The following is a 13,957-nucleotide window of genomic DNA, read 5'->3' as shown; positions in this document are numbered from 1 at the left end:
AGAAGACTCCACCAGATCTTCTGGAGCTGAGTGCTGGCAACCAAACGAGGATCCTCTGAAAAAGCAGCATGTGCTCTCAAGTACTGAGCCACCTCTCCACTGCCTTGTGCTTTTCTTAGGGTTTCTCTACATCTTACATTTGGGATAAGTTTAAAAGCATAATGTTAGGGGCCATTGCTTATTTTTCTTCTTTTGGCCCCCATTTAGGGGATACTAATTCTTCCATTACATCTGCTGACTCTTACTCATGGAAGTTTATTTCCTTTTAAGTTTTATGAGTTCATCTGAAAGTACTTTCTTCTTCCACTGTGGTATTCTTTGTTGCTTGAATTGGCTCTACAAGAGTAGTTTTTAAAAGCTTTTTATTTTGAACTAATTGTAGATTTACAGAAAAGTTTTCAAAATGCTATAAAGAACTTCCATATACCCTTCCCCAAGCTTCCCCTAATATTAACATCTTACATGGCATAATTATCAAAACAAGGAAAATTGACTTGGGGATAGTACGAGAAACCTTATAATAAGCCTTATTTGAAGATCACTGCTGTTTCCCCCCTCCACTACAGTTCTTTTTTTCAGTTCCAAGAGCCTTTCCAGGATCCCACTCTGTATTTAGTCATTGTTTACGCTTAGTATTCTGCAAGCTGGAATAACTCTTTGACCTTTCCTTGTTTTTATGACATTATGTTGTATGGCACTATTACTGGGGAGATGTGAACAACTGTCTCCTCACCCCAGATAGGGAACCAATGGGAGACCAAAATGCAAATATACCACTGAACTCCAAAGCTTAATTGGGTTACTTACAGGAATATGGGTTAGGAGTTACATATAGGAGCTGAAATAACTCACCAAAGCCCACCCCAACATGGTAAAAGCTCCTGAAAGTTGGAACCCTGGCATGCATTACAAAACTTGCAGGTAGTTCAATTGGTTTAACCCAATTCCAAGTAATTCACCTGTTCTCTGCTTCTTCCTGGAAGCTCAGGTTGCAAAATGTCTTTCAGCAGTCCTTACAGATTATATACACTTGAAGAGGGACTCTGGTCAGGGACTTCCTGAAGCCATTTTGGTTATTTACTTCCTGAGCTTAAGAAGTTTACCTACAGGATGGGATGTTTCATTTCCTTAGGACCTTCTGCTGTTTTTCCTCCTTGTGAATATCCTGTGTCTTAATGAGTTTCCTTCTGAGATGGAAGGTTTTAAATTTGGAAGAAACTGCTACATAGCACCTTGGCACTAATGTCCCCCAATTTAGGATAGAGTGATGTTTTCTTGTGGTTGGACTGAGATTATACCACAGAAATGAAGTCTTCTCTTTTTCAGTATGGCAAAGAGTTCCTGGTATCAACTACTGGTGATGTTGATGATCACTTGATTAAAGTAGAGCGTGCCAAATTTCTTCATTGTAAAATGACTTTTTGTCATTCTCTTTGTGACTAACAGATATCTCAAGACAACTACTTGGAGACTATGCAAATCTTTTATTTCCTCAAACTCACCTAGTTTCAGTATTCAGAATAAGAATTTCCAGAGTGGCTTTGCTTTTGCATCTCTAAGATGGCTTATACACTGGTTAGATTTCACCTTAATTTTATTATTAACTTATTGCTATGGAGCTTTACTCAGTAGTGGTTAAAAATAAATTAGCACTCAAAATTCTGAATATCCAAAACTATGGCTTTGATTTCTAGTAGATTATGTATTTCTACACATAATAAATATATATTATGTAAAAGCAATACATACCGTGTGTGTATGTATGTATGTATTTTACATGCACAGACTTAGCTACAAATCCTTCCTTGTTAGATTTCTAGGCCAGTTGGTAGAGTTTCCTAATCCTTCTAATCCTTCTTTGACTTCAGTTGTGGTCCTTTGCAGTTATAGTTTTCTGCACAGATTCCATAAATGGGAGTTACAGATTGGTGTTCTCCATGCCCAAAGGCCTTGTCTCACATGCCTGAGTGACCATTAAAACACAAGCTCTTACATTCAAGGCATTTGGTTCCACATCTGGCCCTGGCTGCTGCTTACTAAGTCACACATCTTCCTCTCTGGCTGTCAGATTCCCCTTTGCCTTAATACCTAGGGTGATTTCTGTTTTCTTTCAAGCTCAGCTAGGAGTGTGAACTGCTGCCTACTCCATAATTTTTGCCACACACAATCTGTAGTACTCTCTAAAATCACAGATGGAAAAATACTGACTAGGCACATTATTCTTAGGAACTAGAATATTATTATTAATATGGATGCTGAAGTGGATTTAGCAATGATCATATAGGCCTGATTAAAATGAACACCTCCATTTAAAAATCATCATCACGCTCAGACATTTTTATTTCTTTTTAAAAAGACTGTACATTCTCATTAAGTTGAGTTTCATGGGATGGTAGAAAATAATAATTGTCATTTTAGAATAAATAAACCATATAATGTTGTGCCAAAACAGATAGGGCTTTTCTTATGTTTCTAAAGAGTGGAAAAGAAACCAGTTCTTTTGCTAGGTGGTACATGGACATATACATTTACATTATGTTTATTTTATTTCTTTTTTCCATGATTATGTCCAGTGGAAATGGGTAAGTCATTAACAGTGCAACTACTGTTTTATCCAGAATTACAATGTGTTAATGGTCTGTTTTCTAAATGAAGTTTCTGTGATTTAAAAGCAAGGCAGCTATGTGGCCACATAGTTGCTAGCAAATGACCCAGTTAGTGCCACCCATGCTTCCCTCTTTAATTAGAGTCCAACTTATGTTTTAAAATTTTTAAACAGTAAGCAAATGCTAATTTGTAGTTCCTTAGACAGAGAATTATGATGCAAAATTGAGGGTATAAAATAAGAGGCTATTTAGGGCAAGAGGGCCACCTTAGGGCAGGATCTGCCTGGCTGCCTTATATGCAAGTAAATTTTACACCCAAAAGTAGTAGGTATGAAGGGATGCCTCACAATGTTGTGCTGAACCATGGCTGTTTATGAGTTATGCATAACAGACCACATGGTGAGTGAGAGAGGTTCAGAGTTTTAAGTATGCTATCTTTGAGAGGTTTCAGCCTCATTTGTGATCTTAGACTGCTTGTTTTGGGGCTTCAAATCTGGATATTTCCATAGTATTTTGGAGTGGATATTCCTCTAGTGTTATCATTTGAATTGTTTTCATACACTTAATAGTTGTAATTCTGTGTGTGTGTGTGTGCACGCATGTGCATGCACACATGTGGTATATGCAAGTCAGTGTGCTAGTGTGAATGCTTATATGTGTCCATGGGAGAGCAGAGGACTTTGTGTCCTCTACTATCTCTCTCTAACTGTTTTGAGACAGAGTCTCTCATCGAACCAGAAGTTTATTATTTTGGCTAGTCTGACTAGGCTGTAAGATATTGGGATGTCTGTCTTCAACACCCCAAAGCTGGGGTTACAACTATGTTTTAGCCATGCTTGACTTATTTTACATGAGTGCTAATGATTTGAACTCAATCCCATATGCTTGCATATTAATCATCCTTAGCCAATGATCCATCTCCTTGGCCCTTGTTATACTCATATTAGTAGAATATTCTCCAATTTATAATGGCTCTTTCTTTTTGAGATGAGGTCTCACTATGTAGTTGAAGATGGCCAAGAACTTACCATCTTCCTGTCTCAACCTCCAAAAAATCCTAGAATTACAAGTGTGTGCTGCCAAGCCTACACTTATATTAGCCTTCGTTGAAGGATAACTCATTCTATCACTTACTACTAATAGTAGCTAATACTTATAAAAATCGCTCTTTACTGTGTAACAAACACTTATACATTTTTGTGTAGATTCATTCCACATAGCACTCCAACAAAATTAGTATGATTATTACCTATTTCAAAGGTAAGAAAACCAAGATAAAGACAAAAGGTTTAAGGATGCTGCATAGGATCACATTCATTTCTAAGCCTAGAATTTAGCAATTCCATTATATGCTGACATTTAGATGCTAGCTAAGATTCTTATTTGTAGTGCCTTAGATTCTTCATCTGTGAAATGGTAGGCTACTAGACCCATTATATAAATAAACGTATGCTAAGCAACAAGCCAGGAAATGGCATTAGTTTCATTCACCTCCCATTTCCACTGGTCACATGGAAGTTACACTCTAGATGTAGGAAACTTTTCCTGCTATCATTTTGCTGGATTTTGTCTTTTCTGGAAGTATGTTGTTTAGAATGGGGCTAGGATTCTTAATGCTGCCCAAGTATATGTCACTTCCATTTTCATTGTTATTGTATTTATTTTTATATTTATTTCTACTTTGCCTTGCTTTTGAAATACATATTTATTTTTATTTTAGGTATATATTATGAGTATTTACCTGCATGAATGTATATATGTACCATGAGCATGCCTAGTGCTCATGGAGGCCAGAAGAGGGCATCAGATCCCTTGGAAGTGGAGTTATGGATGGTTGTGAGCCCACGTGGGTGCTTAAAAACTGAACATAAGTCCTCTGTAACAACAGCAAGTGCTTTTAACCACTGATCCATTTCTCCAGCTGTTATTTTGCTTTATTTTAAAAATTAATTTAACATGTGTTATAAATATATAAGCAATTTTATACCATAAAGCAGATAAATCAGTAATAAAAATAAAAGAAAAGGGGATGGAGAGATGACTTAGGTTAAGTACCCTTGATGCTCTTGTTCATATGGTTCCCAGTACCATATCACAGCTTAACAGCAGTCTATAACTCCACTTCCACTCTCTTCAGGTCTCCCCAGGCACAAAGCACACGCAGGGAGCACCTACAAACATGAAGATAAAACGAGATGAAATAAAATTATATTTTATTATATATATTTAAAGAAAAAAATGAAACTAGGAAACAACAATGGGTCCAGAAATTGGCTGATGCACAGAGTCTATCTTGACTCTAAAATCACTCCTGTTAGCTAGCAATGAGCCATAGGTTGGGCTCTGAGCTTCTAAGGAAATAGTGTAAAACAGGAGACTGAGAGTACTTACATGATGCCTGAGGTTTCTAAAGCAACAATAAGTCAGTGACTGAGGAAAAATAATCCTAATGTAGAGTCCAAGTAAGACATTCTTCTCAGAGCACACACAGAGAGGTAGGTGATGGGTGAGTGGTTGTTTGAGTGGCTTGCCTGCTAGGCACTCAAAGATGAGCTCGAATTAGATCTTTCTAATCTTAGTACTTCAAAGAAACCAATGGCTTCTTACCAGAATGCTGTTCAGTCAAAGTAGCTCTGCCAGCAGCGTCATGCATTGTAACCTAGCTTCCCAAAGTCCTGAGGCCCAGCTTCATATGAGTGAAGAATACAGACCATGGCACATAGTAGACTGGATCAATAATTCATAGCCACAATTCCAATGTGTAACAAATGGTCTTAAAACATCAGTGTTGTTTCAGATATATATTCTCTTAGCTCACAGCTCTGTGGGTTGGTTGGGTGTCAGGTAGTTTGAGTGAGGCCCAGCTAACATCACTTTGTTCCATGTGGTCCCAATGTATGAGAACCAACTGTAGGATTCCATGAGACCAAAGAAAGAGAAAGACGTATTCAGTATTGTCAAGTACAATTTATCGGGGGGACTTTTGTACAGAAAGATGTCTGTCTTGGCCAGCAGCATGACAGGTAGATCCCTGCATTGTGAGTTAGTAGGCGGGGGCTTATATAATTACCAGGACAAAAGTGACTTCATACAAACAGGAATGTACCTGCTTTATCTCAAGCTCATGTCATAGATGTCAGGCATATTTGTGGTGCTGCAGTCTGGATTGTAAAGCTCCTCATACCACTCCAATGATTGTGTCTATTTATAGTGTGCTGGGAAACTATGTGGAGAAAACAGACTAGGGTTGCTCAGAGGCAGTCATGGTAGTTATGCTCAAGATGGTTGTAGCCAAGGTCCTCCTGAATCCCTTTGTCATTCTTCTCTGAAGAGCAGCAGGTTAATGGACATGGATTCTTGTCATGATGCCAAAAGAGCCATCAGAGAATGAGAAACATGGATGCCTTCTTAAAGACTTGGGTATACCTTGAGTTCTACATTATTCTATTGAGCAAAATATGTTCTGTGACCAATTCCATTGTCAAGGTGAGGGAATGAGATTGGACCCCTTTAGAGGATGGGATAGCACATACAGGCAAGGGCATAGATACAAGGAGAGTGAGGTATTGAGTGGAGTGATGAACTATATCACAGAAAATTGGAACTGACTGTAGACAAGGTTTACCACCACCACCCACATACATATTTATACCATCAGGTACACACTCCTGTTCTGCAGGCTCAGTTTGCCTCTGCAGTAGATTTGTGATCACACAGCTATCGCTATAGCTAGTCAAACTTGCAACAAATAAACTTTATACAAATTGGAGACTCTGGGTGACAATTCTGTGGCCTGGGAAGAACTATTGGGGTAGTACTTGCCAAAGCTGCTTACTCCTGGGAATAAGGCTGGGCCCTGAAATGGGAAAGAAGTTAAGGCTATGACTGACAACCACATTCTGCATTTTGTTTTATTTTAATTCACTCTTGCTCTTATTTTTCTTTACTTTTTAATTGAAAAAATTGCCGGGCGGCAGTGGCGCCCACTTTGAATCTCAGCACTTGGGAGACAGAGCCAGGCAGATCTGTGTGAGTTCGAGGCCAGCCTGGTCTACAGAGTGAGATCCGAGACAGGCTCAAAAGCTACACAGAGAAACCCTGTCTCGAAAAACAAAACAAAATAACAACAACAACAACAAAACAAAACAAAACAAAATCACTGTGGCCAGATTCCCCATTTTGTTTTTAATTTTAATTTACCCATGCTCTTAATTTTCTTTACTTTTTAATAAAAAAAAAAATATTATTGTAGCTTAACACAGTGGTGCAAGCCTTTAAGCCCAGTACTCGGGGAGCAGAGACAAGTTAGCCAGGGATGTAGTGAGACCTTGTCTAAACGAAGTTTGTTATTATTGTGTGTGTGCATGTGTAGAAGTATGGATGTAAATGTACCATGGCATGAATGTAGAGTTCAGAGGACAAATTTCAGGAATTGATTCTCCCCTACTGTGGAATCTAAAGAGTGAACCCAAGTTGTCAGGCTTGCACAGTAAGTGCTTTTACCTGCTGAACTATCTCACCAGCCCCTTTCTTATTTCTTTTTATAAATAAAAATGTAAAATACCAAATAAATAAGCATTTGTTTTATATTTGATACAGAGCCTTGCATGCTTTAGAGAAGATGCTATTGGCATATGAATGTCTTCTGTTACTTTTTGAAACTACTATATTTAGGACTGATACCTTTTGTGGTTACACGGTAGGGCTTATTACATAGTCTTTAAGCACAGTGTATTGAAAGCAAGCCAGGAACAAGTTCTTATTATATTATCTGGACTAAAAGTTATTTCTTATAATGTTGCAAAGTTTAAAAAGCCTCCATTGTATCTGTAACTCTTGATTCAAGTAATTGAGTCTGAAGCCTAGTGCTGCCTCCTCTGAAGCTCAGAGCCCTCACACAAGACTCAGATCCGAAAATAGGCTGTAATGAAAATTTTAAGAAATTTTTATATTGATACTTAGATAAAAATTGAAGTAAATTTTTAAAATGTAAGTATGCATGTGTGCTTTACATTTATGTGTACATGTGTTCTGGTGTTCATAAAGGCCAAAGAGGGTATCAGATCCTTTGGAGCTGGAGTTACAGGCAGTTGTGAGCTGTCTAATGTAGGTGCTGGCATTTGAACTCAGATCCTCTACAAGAACAGTGAGCATGCTTAACGAGTGAGCCATCTCTCTAGCCTTATGATATAGATTCTTTTGTTTCTAGTACTCTTTTGGATCTGTATGTTGGTATAGGAGACCTAATTGCTTTGATGACTAGTCATCAACTCAGCATAATCCCTAGTCTGCTACATGATCCTAGCATGCTAAGAGTTCTGTAGACTTTAAAGTAGTTAAGGTATTTGGGCAAGGCTCTTCATATTTATGCTGCTACTCACTCTCTTTCTTTCCTTTCTGCACATCCATCCCAAATGTGGCTTTATGGTCTCCAAGTTTAGTATATCTCCACCTCTCCCTCCTTTCCACAAGTATATGTAATTTGTTTTCCTACTGACTTGGCATATTTATTTAGGCCAGGATTGATTGAATCCTTCCTTTCCTTAACCACTCCAACTGTGTATTCATATATAGACATACACACATATTCACACACACATATTCACACATATATACACACACGCAAACACACAAACACACAAACACACACGCACAGGCAAAGTCACAGGCACAGGCACCATCTATGATAGAACCTCTAGGATTTTGTGAACCATGAGCACCCAGACTATTCTATAGGCTTCTTTGTAAAGTTGTACATACAATAAAAAAATGAAACCTGGATTCTTATGCAGACTCTAAAGTGATTTGTTGGATGCAAATTTGGTGTGTGTTTACGTTCATAATAAAATACAGTCTCAGGAAGAACTGAGAAATTTGAGAAGCAAAAAGACTAAAATAATGAAAGGACATATTTAAAGCCTATAAAGTATACATACTTTTAAATTAAAAACTAAACAGGATGTCCTAATGGGAAACTGGACAATAGAGGAAATGGGATAGTAAATCAGGGAATTAGCTTCATGAACATTTCCTACATGCATTGAAACAATGAAGAAAGCAGAGATGGAGGTAAAGTCAGAGGCAACCAACAGAAATAAAGTAATGGTAAATCATCTTTTATTTATCCTCTTTCTTTTTTATTCCTTCCTCTTTTTTTGGAGGGGAGTGGTGGGGATAGAAACTAGTACTTGGTACATGCATAGCATATGCTGTGATATAGAGCATACCTCCTGTTCCCAAGAATTCCTTTTCTAAACTGAAAAGTGGTGGTGGGGTGGGGGGTGGGTTGGTTGTATCTGGAAATCATGAGAATTCACCATCCAAGCAAAATATAAGAAAAGAGATCACTCTACCTCGGTAAGGGCTTAAAAGGACACAGAAAAGACACTAACAAACATCATAGCAAGATGGCGTACAAGCAGCACCCAGCAGCAGAACCATTGACCTAGAAACCAGAAAGCTGTAGCTGCAGGTAATGCAAGGACGGGCTAGATCAAATCTTCAATGCTCTGAAGTTAAAGAAAAAAAGTAGGGGCAAGTTGCTTTTTTGTACATGGGTCATAAGAAATTCAAAGTTCAAGAAAAGTGAAAACAACTTTTTAGACAATTGTTCAAAGTAACAAATTAGTAAGTTGGTAGAGGTCACTAAGAGGAAAATGAAAAGAACTCAAGGACCTCTAAAATGGAGTGACACTGACCATTCAAATAGGTTGTGTAGACACATGTATACTTATACATGAAAGTGTAAAGCTAAAACATTTCAGAGAGGTGAATGATGTCATTAAAACAGTTAAAAGTAGACGATGTGGTTTATACCGCAAATAAAATTACCGAGATAAGGAGACAACTGAATTTCTCCAATGCCTTCTGTGTGTAAAATTATTTTTCACCTTTATTTTTGATAAGTAGGTAAATAGTGATATGTGATATTTTAAGACAATTTCAAGTTAATACACAGTCAAATTCAAATAGAGCTACAGATTTTATGAGCAAACCACTAACTATTAGAGTCTTTTGGAAAAGATGAACAATATTAGGAGATACAGCCAACTCATAAAAAAACTGAAACAACACAAAGTGACAGAAAGGAAAAATTTTAGAAGTTGTGATCATAAATCTCAACTCCCTGCTTTCCACTGGGACTATCATGACACATTCTACCTGTCTTCAGTCAGCCACCGTCATCTCTCCTAATTTAATTCCTTGAGCCCCTATTGTCCCAAAAGTATTTGGGACTGGAAAGTATTTCAGATTTTGAAGTTATTTGTTTATTTATATCAGGGAATATTTGTGTAGGCTTTACTGGTTGACCATATCTAATCCCCCAACCCCAAATCCGAAGTGTTCAACAATCCATAGCATTTTGAATGGATGATTGTAAATTTTTTGGATTTTGCTGGGCAGTGGTGGCACATGCCTTGAATCCTAGCACTCAGGAGGCAGAGGTAGACAGATCTCTGTGAGTTCAAGGCCGGCCTGGTTTACAGAGAAAGTTCCAGGACAGCCAGGCTACATGGAGAAACTCTGTCTTATAAAGACAAAAGTAAATAAATAAACACATAAATAGATGATAGATAGACAGCTAGCTAGATAGATAAAATTTTGGATTTTGGAGTACTTCTGGTTTGGGATTTTCCAATTATGGATGTTCAACATGTATCAAGAATTTTTCTTTAGGAATTACCGTGTGTATTTTTTTCTTTTATTTCCCTTTACTTTTCAAGGCCAAACACATGCAGCTCTAGTTGATGTGTTTCAACTTTTCTTTCTCGGCCTCTTCTCTCTGTCCAAGCAGTGCTCAATGGTATGCCTTCCTTCCTATGGTTTCTTGCATATATGGTCTGATGTCTAGCTCTGTTCTCATTATTGTCTTGTTCAGTACTCTTCAAGAAGGTTTTTTCATCAGCAGAAGAAAACTGAGATGTTCTAGCATGGTCCACATGCATGTCTTTCCTGATTGGGACTCACTTGTCAGTTCTCTGAATTCATCTCTTGCTTTGTTTCTGCTGTGGCCTAATCATCTGAAAACCTCTATCTTGGCTCAAATCTTGTCTCTACCAACTATTATATGTGTGTCCTGGACAACTTACTGAAGCTTCCTGGGCTTCATTTCCTCGTCGATGAGATGAGGCAATTCAAAGTCTCCTGAGAGGATTTGGGTGAGCTTTAAATGAATCCGTGCTGGTGACTCATTCAAGAAAGCATCAGTCAGGGATTTTTAACCCAACTCCTCTAGTGTGCCATCTTCTTGCTCTCTTTCAGTCTTGGAGCATATGGTTCTTTGTCCTTTTCCTTCCGACATCATTCCTATCTCCCCTTCTACTTCCCTGGTTAGCAAATTGCCATTCACCCTCAAGGTCTGCTCACCTAGGACCTCTGCTGTTGTGTCTTTCTGGATTTCCCTGCATCCATACATATGCTGGATGCCCTCTCTGAGCTTTTGATCATGCTTTTATTGTAGCCAGTTTTGTTTTGTTTCTTCTACTTGGCTTTGCTTCTGGTCTGTTCCATTACTTTCTTCAGTTGCATCAAGTTTGGTATTTAATATGTTAGTGAAATGGATACATAATAAAGAATAATGCATCCAGAGCATACCAGAATAAATATAATTTTCTAACCAATATAGGAAGATATAGCTAAGTTTATTTATCAAGTAGTCATTAAAATGATATTGTCTTGCATGTTGAATTGGGATTTGGGGGGGTGGCTATGGTTGAAGCCCAGGACCTTTCAATTGTTCTGCTACTTTGCCCTTATGTAACAATAATGGAAAAAAAAAACAGGCCAAGAATTTGAGAGTGAGGAGATTGCATGGGAAGAGTTTCATGGAGGAAAGGGAATAGGGAAGTGATGCAATTACATTATAATTTCAACAATAAATATTATTATAAAATGGATAATATCCATTGCTATGTTCTCATTCATTGGTAATAGGTGAGTAGACATAACTTAGTACCATATATGAAAATCCTTTAAAATGTTCCTTTCTTTTGCTCCATGAATTATATTTCTAAAACTTGATATAAAGGGAACACTTGAAAATGTAGACAAATATTTATGTATGCAGATACTCATTATGACATTATTTATAAAGCTATGAAATGTAAAGTGATGGAACTATGGTATAACATTCTGATTTAAAAAGACTGATAACATTGAAATGTTATAGTAGTTGGGAGATAAAAGCAGATTATGAAATATATTCACAGCTATTTAGAGATCAATGAGCAAAACCCTTTATAGAAAGCAGATTGCAAAGCAGCGTTTATTTGGTTCTGTTAAAGTGATAGGGGGAGTGTGTGTGTCTCTTCCCTTTCCTCTTTCCTCCCAGTCTTTTCTCCATCCCTTCTTCCCTCTGTTCTTCCAGCAATGAGGACATCAGGTAGACTAAGCATTTGCCCTTATACTGCGTATAAATCTTGTTTTTATATATTAGTATATATTGTTCAAATTCTTTACATTTGCAAATTTATCATTTTTTAAAATTTTTATTTATTATTATTATAATATTTGTGTTTTAATTTTACACATGAGCCATGGGTTCCCCTGTCCTCCCCACTCCCGCCCCCACCCCCACCTTCCCCCCAGCCCCTCCCCTCCATTCCCATCTCCTCCAGGGCCAAGACTTCCCTGGGGATTCATTTAACCCAGGTGGATTCAGTACAGGCAGGTCCTGTCACCTCCTTCCAGGCTGAGCAAAGTGTCCCTGTGTAAGCCCCAGGTTCCAAACAGCCAGCTCATGCACTAAGGACAGGTCCTGGTCCCACAGCCTGGATGCCTCCGAAACAGTTCAGGCTATTCAGTTGTCTCACTTATCCAGAGGGCCTGATCCAGCTGGGGGCTCCACAGCCTTTGGTTCATAATTCATGTGCTTCCATTCGTTTGGCTATTTGTCCCTATGCTTTTTCCAATCTTGGTCCCAACAATTCATGCTCTTAGAGTCCCTCCTCTTTCTCGACAATTGGACACCTGGAGCTCCACCTGGGGCCTGGCTGAGGATCTCTGCATCCACTTCCATCAGTTATTGGATGAGAGTTCCAGCTCGACTGGTAGGGTGTTTGGCCATCTGATCACCAGACTAGGTCAGATCAGGCTTTCTCTCGACCATTGCCAGCAGTCTACAGAGGATGTATCATTGTGGATTTCAGGGGACCTCTCCAGCACTCTGCCTATTCCTGTTCTCATGTGCTCTTCATTTATCATGGTCTGTTATTCCTTGTTCTCCCTTTCTGTTCTTGATCCAGCTGGGATCTCCTACTCCCCTAAGCTTTCTTTCCCTCAAACCTTGCCCTTCATTACTCCCACTGTCATCCAGGTTGTTCATGTAGATCTCATCCATTTCTCTGTCATTGGGTGATCCCTGTGTCTTTCCTAGGGTCCCGTTTTCTAGGTAGCCTCCCTGGAGTTGTGTAGCAGTCTGCAGCACATATACTAAAATTGGAATGATACAGAGAAGATTAGCATGGCCCCTGTGCAAATTTATCATTTAATACTAGATAAAGTCTTTAGAATGAAGATTCTGACTATAGGAGTCATAGTTGTTTGATAGAAGTAAGTTGAATTTCTGAGTTGCTTATAAGCACATAGAGGGCACAGGCCTCTTGTATTCAGCCTATGTGTGATCAGTCAGTACTACAGGGCTTATGTAGGGTCACCCTCCACATAACTTGTGCTGGTTATTTTAAAAGCCTTTAAAACAGCTAGCAATAAAGTGTGAACCAATCACAAGACAAGCAGGGTGGCACCTCAGCACTTTGAGAGGTGGAAATAGGAACACTAGGAAGTGGAAACCAGCCTGGGCTACACAGTGAGACTCTTGCTCCCCTAAAGCCAAGTAAGTGGGGTTTACCTGGCAATAAATAATCTCTGAACAACAGGATAGTCTCAGTGCAAAGCGAGGTAGCAGAAAATGAAAACCTTAGCTACAAAATGAAATGCCTATTTATCCCCTTCTATCCACATTGCAAGTTAATCACCATCCCCCAGATTTCTATTTGCTTTTCTAAAAAAGAAATGATCACACAATTTAAGAAATAATAACAAAAATCGCTGTCACGTCAGTTCATTTAAATGCATTGTCCCAAATGGTGGAATTATACCTGAATGTTTTAAAGGCTGTCTAAAATTATGCCTCTGTGAAAAATAGACTGTTAATAATGTACATCAGTTGCTCTTAACTGCATGAAAATATCTTTTTGTTTGGCTACACCCAAACAGCTCTTGAGTTGAGTGCACCATGACATAGTCAATTTCAAACTAAATAAATTAAAATTACTATGTACATTCCACTGCATGTCAAAACAGGAAAAGCCATAGCATTTGATGTGTAGTAAGATGAGAATGGGTAATAA

The 13,957-nt window shown here is 38.4% G+C and overlaps 1 protein-coding gene and 1 pseudogene across 1 annotated transcript in view; both read left to right on the top strand.

The window, feature by feature from the left end:
- The window catches only part of Efhc2 (EF-hand domain containing 2), a 179,474-nt gene that overhangs the window by 126,899 nt on the left and 38,618 nt on the right, over positions 1 to 13,957 (top strand). The gene's annotated exons all lie outside the window — the stretch shown is intronic.
- LOC118574867 lies at positions 13,014 to 13,113 on the top strand (annotated as a pseudogene).

The sequence above is a fragment of the Onychomys torridus genome, chromosome X, assembly GCF_903995425.1.
Source record: "Onychomys torridus chromosome X, mOncTor1.1, whole genome shotgun sequence".
In the NCBI taxonomy this organism is placed as follows: domain Eukaryota; kingdom Metazoa; phylum Chordata; class Mammalia; order Rodentia; family Cricetidae; genus Onychomys; species Onychomys torridus.
The sequence above is the reverse complement of the archived record's forward strand: the minus strand, read 5'-3'. Positions and strand labels throughout refer to the sequence as shown.